The sequence below is a fragment of the Miscanthus floridulus genome, chromosome 17 (genome assembly GCF_019320115.1).
Source record: "Miscanthus floridulus cultivar M001 chromosome 17, ASM1932011v1, whole genome shotgun sequence".
Taxonomy (NCBI): domain Eukaryota; kingdom Viridiplantae; phylum Streptophyta; class Magnoliopsida; order Poales; family Poaceae; genus Miscanthus; species Miscanthus floridulus.
Genome location: NC_089596.1, coordinates 32,794,533 through 32,800,813, shown reverse-complemented (window position 1 = coordinate 32,800,813; position 6,281 = coordinate 32,794,533).

Sequence of the window (6,281 nt, the reverse complement as noted above, 5' to 3'; positions counted from 1 at the left end):
GTATGGTGGCAACAATATATCATGAAGACTAAGAGCAGCTCCAGCGTATATATAGAAAATCGAACCGGGAGGCCAGAAAAACAAACACAACACATTGTAGCATTTGAACCTTGTGTGTAATAGCTAAAATCGCATTGTGCATAGAAGTCGAACTGAGATGAATAAACAAGGCAACTATCAGCTTTATAAAAAAAAAACCAAAGCAACTATCAGCGGGTTCGCACTTTAAAACTTCACGGATGAGCAAGGGAACTGAGCTGTAGAGAGGATAGATACTTACAACGCCTCCATCTGGCTGGGCGCTTATGTACTTTTGCATGTTAATCTTGCCACGGTGGAGGTCAGAGCAGTCTGCCACAGGCGCTTATGGAGAGAAGCGGCGCTCAATCAAGCAGCGGACGTTTGGATGCGAAGTTAGGCGCCTGGCCGCTCCGACAACATAGAAACTAGTTAAAATATGTTGGTTGTGCGTTGTAGCTCAAGGCTACTAAAGTAGGCGCTTGTGATTTAAATTATCTATAAGCAGATGTTATCATTGAAAGGTAAGGCTCTTATGCAGACGCTTCATGATATATCATTCATTCTCTCTCTTTAAGAGTCTTTTGCATTGTACGTACCCTTAGTGAGCTTTCTCTTGTTGCGGGTTATCACACGACATGAGCCTCGACTGCTCTGACATGCATTGGATTTTGCAGACCAAAATCGAAGTGGACACTGGAACTGTGGCAACTTTAGTATTTAGTGCTTTGCTAAGATGGGACCTATGGGGTAGTGAAAATTGCTCCAAAGAACGGCATCCAGGAAATGCCCACGTAAAGGCGCAAACTATGCCATCTCTATTTTCACTGCTCCAATGGCCGCGTAAGATGATAGCTGGCAGATGAGTTCGCCCGCGGACGCGGACGCGAATAACAAACCGATGCAGATGTGTACGGGTGTTACGTATCCATCCCAGGATAAGAAGACAGGAAATCCAGAGCCAGCAGACTGACTGGGCTCCTCGGTCCGTGTGGTGCAATGGGCAGACGCGGTCGCGGTGGCGGTGAGTCAGCGTGTCGCGGCGACCGGCGAGAGCCGGCAGCTACGCAGAAGCAGCCAGGCCGCACCGCGTCTAGCTCTTCTAGCACACAAACCACCAGATCCATGATCCATCCTCTTCTCCCGCGCGTTACATTGGCTGGCTATTAGTTTGTTTGTTAGGATTAGCCGTGGAATTTAATGCAAACCACGCGCCCACAGCAGCTCCTCATGCTCATCCGCACAGCACAGATGAGATGACAGACCAGCTGACGAGGAGCAGTGTCGACTCCATCCGGCAAGACGAGGCCGTCCGTCATGCTCTCCGAGTCTCCGTGAGTCTCACATCAGAGTCTCGGGCTCTCAGGTCTCAAGCTGTATATCAAACTGGCGTGGCTGGCGGACGTCTTGCTGCTGAGGCTGCCCGTATGTTTGCGCCTGCCCCATCTGCCCGTATGCTCTTGCGCCTGTCCTGCAGGCTGCTGCAACTGCTGCGCTTGCGCGCCCACCCCCGCATGCTGCTAAGCGTACGCATGATGTTGCGCGTCCGTAACTGCTGCTGCGCATGCAGGTGGCTGGGGATCACCCACGCCCGCTTCGCTTCCGCGCGCACGCTGCATGTGCCCGCGCTTCCTGTGTGTCTGTTAATGTTGCAACATGAAGCACCTTTGCGATATACGTCTGAAACAGATGAAACATTTGCAACATATGTATATAGCCATTGCAACATATGCAACATCCATATAAAACACTTACAACTCACATCTGAAACAGATGAAACATTTTGAATAGACGCTTGCAACATGTGTATAGCCACTGAAACATATGCAACACACAGATAAAACACTTGCAACATACTTCTGAAACATTTTGAATAAACGCTTACAACATATCTCTGAAACACTTGCAACATACCTCGGAAACACATGCAACATCCCAATCTACTTTTGCAATATCCATATAAAACGCTTGCAACATACCTCTGAAACACTTGAAAAATACATTTACAACATACATGTCCTCCTGCCGTGGTGTCTTCGGGCGACCGCGGGAGACGATATCTCGACCGGTGATGACCTTCTTCCGGGTGGCGCCAAGGTGGTGGTGGCGCGGTGCACGCCGTGGCCACGACGAGCGAGCGCGAATTGGGGTGCGGCGGTGGATGGCCGCGACGGCGAGACGGAGTTGGGTGGGGTGGCACTGCATGCAGGGTGGGCGCGCGCGTGCGGATGGCGGAGTGGGGTGGCCGAGCACAGGATTGTGGCGTGCGCGCTAGCGGAGCGAGGCGGTCGGGCATAGAATGGGGGCGCACGCATGGGAATGGTCGCGGCGGTGAGGCAGAGTAAGACGAGCCGGAGATATTTTTTTTGAGAAAAAGAGCACGTCCGGAGTGAGCCGTGTGGTGTCAGTATGGAGCGGACGCTTGTGGCCAAGCCCGATATCAAATAGCTCAAGTACTACTAAATTCTTTTTCTTTATGAATGCTTTCAGAAGACCATGTTTAATTTATTTATTCATATGATGTAATAATATACTAGTAAGTTAATTGTGCCGCAAAAAATCTTAGTAAAGAGTGGCCCTTCACTACCCCTGGAGGCCTGGACGTGGCCCTTTCATCCTCACCAAAGGTGCCACTCAGCACTCACCATGTGCATGTCCCTTAGTTAGGTCCGATAACTAGAGAAACAAATAAAAAAACTAGAAAAACAACACCACGCAAACCGTCTAAGAGCATAGTTCTTAAAAAAACATATTTGTTAGGTTTTTCAACTATTTCTAAAATCTTGCTCGTACAAGATAAAATGCAATTTTACATCAGAAATTTCAGACTCTTCCTAAAGCAGGTCAAGCATTTTATATTGGGCATGTTCGGCATGCTGTTCTGCAGCCACTACCGCTGCTGTTGGCTGCTTTCTCACTCACAAAATATGGTAGGATGTCTTTATATCGTTTACATTTGCATTGGGAACCATGTCCTTCCTCTATATTCTTTTCCACATCTTTCCACCTCCGGTCAATACACGCTGATATATTTTTGCACGGTTGGATCAGTTTTCACAAGTGTGAAAGGATTGGAGTTGCCACAAGAGTCATAGAGATCATTTTTTTCAATCTTGCCATAAAATCAAGATTGTGAATGGGTTTTGGAAACTCTTGGAGATGCTCTAAGTAGAAAATGACAATTAGATGCAATATAATAGATAACAGATAGGTGCTTCACATTTGTTCTACTATCTTCTCTATCTACCTAATTAGACTTCATTCATAATTTTACTCTTGCGCTTTGGATTATTTACACTGAGCTTTACCTAGCAGACTAGTATGCTGGTTTGGAGTAGTATTTAGTTTAACGTCTTCCTTCAACCAATGTGGCTTTTGTAGTTCTTGGCAACTTCTAGTATTATTCGTTCCAAGTGAAGGTGTAAACATTGTTGTTGTTGTTTTTTGATAACTGGCAAGCTTTATTAGCAGCAAGAAGCTGCAGAAAGGGAGATACCCTCCCAGGGTAAAATGTTCAGAGCCTCACGAAGGGGGCATGTGATTACATGATCTTGCCTAGAGCAAGTAATGGACATAGCATTAGAGTACATGTTTGAGGATCTATAAGCTTGAGTGGACAGAAGGTGTGCCGTGGTGTTCATGCTTCTAGCAATTTTGAATACCCTGAAATTGTTTGTGGCACCAAGGTTGATAAACTCCTGTGTGATGTGCTTGATGTCCCACTGCGGAGGAGATGAGCGATCAGCTGCATTGAAGTAGGTCACCAATTGCTGATTATCTGTCAGAAAGGCTGGACTGGTGATGTTCATTGCAGTAAGGATTGATGCCGCTAACACCATGGCTAGCTGATGCTTCAGCCATAAGCACCGAGTTGATATTGGTCACAACAGCTTTAATGTATATGGATGATGTCGGTTGCTGGTGGTTGTTGACGATGAGTACAGCAAGGCCTGCAGTTCTGCGAACCTGTTGTTGCATGTCAGGCGATGTGGAGGCATCCGTGTAGCACCTGGTGCCAGGCAAAAGCGCCGGCAGCTGCACCCTGTACCAGGGTGGACTCGGCAAGGTTTGCATGAGCATAGGCTGATGCCTAGACTCATGTACGTCGTCTGCCCCTGAACCTGTAGCTAAGAGACCCATACCTTGATATGTGGATGGCCCAAGCAGCAATGTGATTTGGTGGTCCTGATTTCCCTGCTGATGCGCCTGATGCAAATTGGCTGCAATGCCCGCTGCGACTGCATGATGTACCTGCCAAACAGTCCAAGATTTGTTATGAAATCTACGCTCATTTCTGGCTTTCCATATGTACCACATAGTGGTGAGAATGACCTGTTGAAAAATTTCGTAGGACTCGATCGAGTCAAGTTCATCAGATCGGGTACACAGTAATAGGAATACATGTACACAGTGAAGTAGGGGTACATGTTCTTGAATCCCAGTAATCAAAGATCCTAATACATGATCTACAAAGAGGTTGAGAGAAGGGGAGTGAGAGGTTGCAGACCATCGAAGGCCGTAGTTGTCGAAGTAGTCGGAGTGGTGGAAGCGCCGGTTGGGATCTCGTTCGCTGATGCCATCTGCGCGCCGGCAGCGACGTTCGGTGGAGAGAGAGGGTCGGTGCGGTGACGTCCTTGGCGGCGGCGTATGCGTCGGGGTAGCATTGCCGACGTCGGTGGTGCTTCCCGCCGCTGGCAGCGCCCCTTCTCAAGATCGGGTTAGGGTTAGGATGTCGGCGGGGTGTTTGGCGGCACGGTGAACCTCGTACTGTGAGCCCCGGCCCCCACCTTTCCTTTATAGCACTGTGCGACGGGGGCCCACCAACCATGTAGGTTTGGGCGCCCCCCGATCAAAGCGCGAGAACAAGGCCTAAAGGCCATTGGGCCTAATGGTGTGGGAGATCAATCCAACATTCTCCCCCTTGATCTCTCATCACTTTTTTCGTTCTTTAATTCTTACTCAAAACTTTCGATTCATATTTTTCTTGCTTCCATCCGATTTCATCATAGATTAGTGCATAGAACTGTCCTATCGTCACAGCAATTAGTGCCGTTAGACTAACAACCACAATACACTTCTCTGTTTTGAAATGTAAACTTTCTTTGGGCCCTTCGTATGTTCGGGAATCATAGGCTTTCCCTTAAACCCATGCCAACTACGTGTTCTCTGAACACGTTGGGTGGTAAGCCCTTTGTGAGCGGATCCGCGAGCATTTTCTCTGTATTTATATGCTCAAGATTTATTATATGATCCCGAACTTTATCTTTCACAACATAGTACTTTATGTCAATGTGTTTGGCAGCACCACTTGACCTATTGTTGTGAGCATACTGTACTGCAGGGTTGTTATCACAATACAACCTCAGTGGTTCATTTATATTATCAATCACTTTCAATCCGGGTATGAATTTCTTCAGCCAATTCACCTGCCCCGTTGCCTCATAGCATGCTACAAACTCGGCATACATTGTCGAAGATGTAGTTACGGTTTGTTTGGAGCTTTTCCACGATATAGCCCCTCCTACGAGAGTAAATACATATCCTGACGTGGATTTTCTTTCTTCTCCCGCATAATCAGAATCTGAATACCCCTCTATCTGCAGGGAATCAGATCTTCTATACGTAAGCATGAGGCCTTTCGTACCTTGCAAATAACGCAGGACTTTCTTCACTAATTTCCAATGTTCAATTCCTGGATTCTTTTGATATCTGCCAAGTAACCCGGTAACAAAAGCTAAGTCAGGGCGTGTACACACTCGAGCATATTGTAAACTTCCAACAGCTGAAGCATACGGTACCGCTTTCATTCGGTCAATTTCATATTGGTTCTTGGGACACTGATGTTCCCCAAATCTATCACCCTTGACTATAGGTGCAGATGAAGAACTACACGCATGCATACTAAATTTCTTCAGGACCTTTTCTATGTATGCCTTTTGCGATAATCCTAGAACCCCTTTCTTTTGTCTCGGTGAATCTCTATTCCCAAAACGAATGAGGCCTCACCGAGATCTTTTATATCAAAGTTTAAGGACAAGAATTTCTTCGTTTCCATTAGTAGATTGACATCACTACTAGCAAGCAAGATATCATCCACATACAAAATTAGGAATATGTACTTTCCATTCTTGAACTTTGCGTAAACACAATTGTCCTCAACATTTTCCTTAAACCCAAAACCTTTTATCGTTCTATCAAACTTTAAATACCACTGTCTTGAAACTTGCTTCAATCCGTAGATTGATTTCTTCAGGCGGCATCCT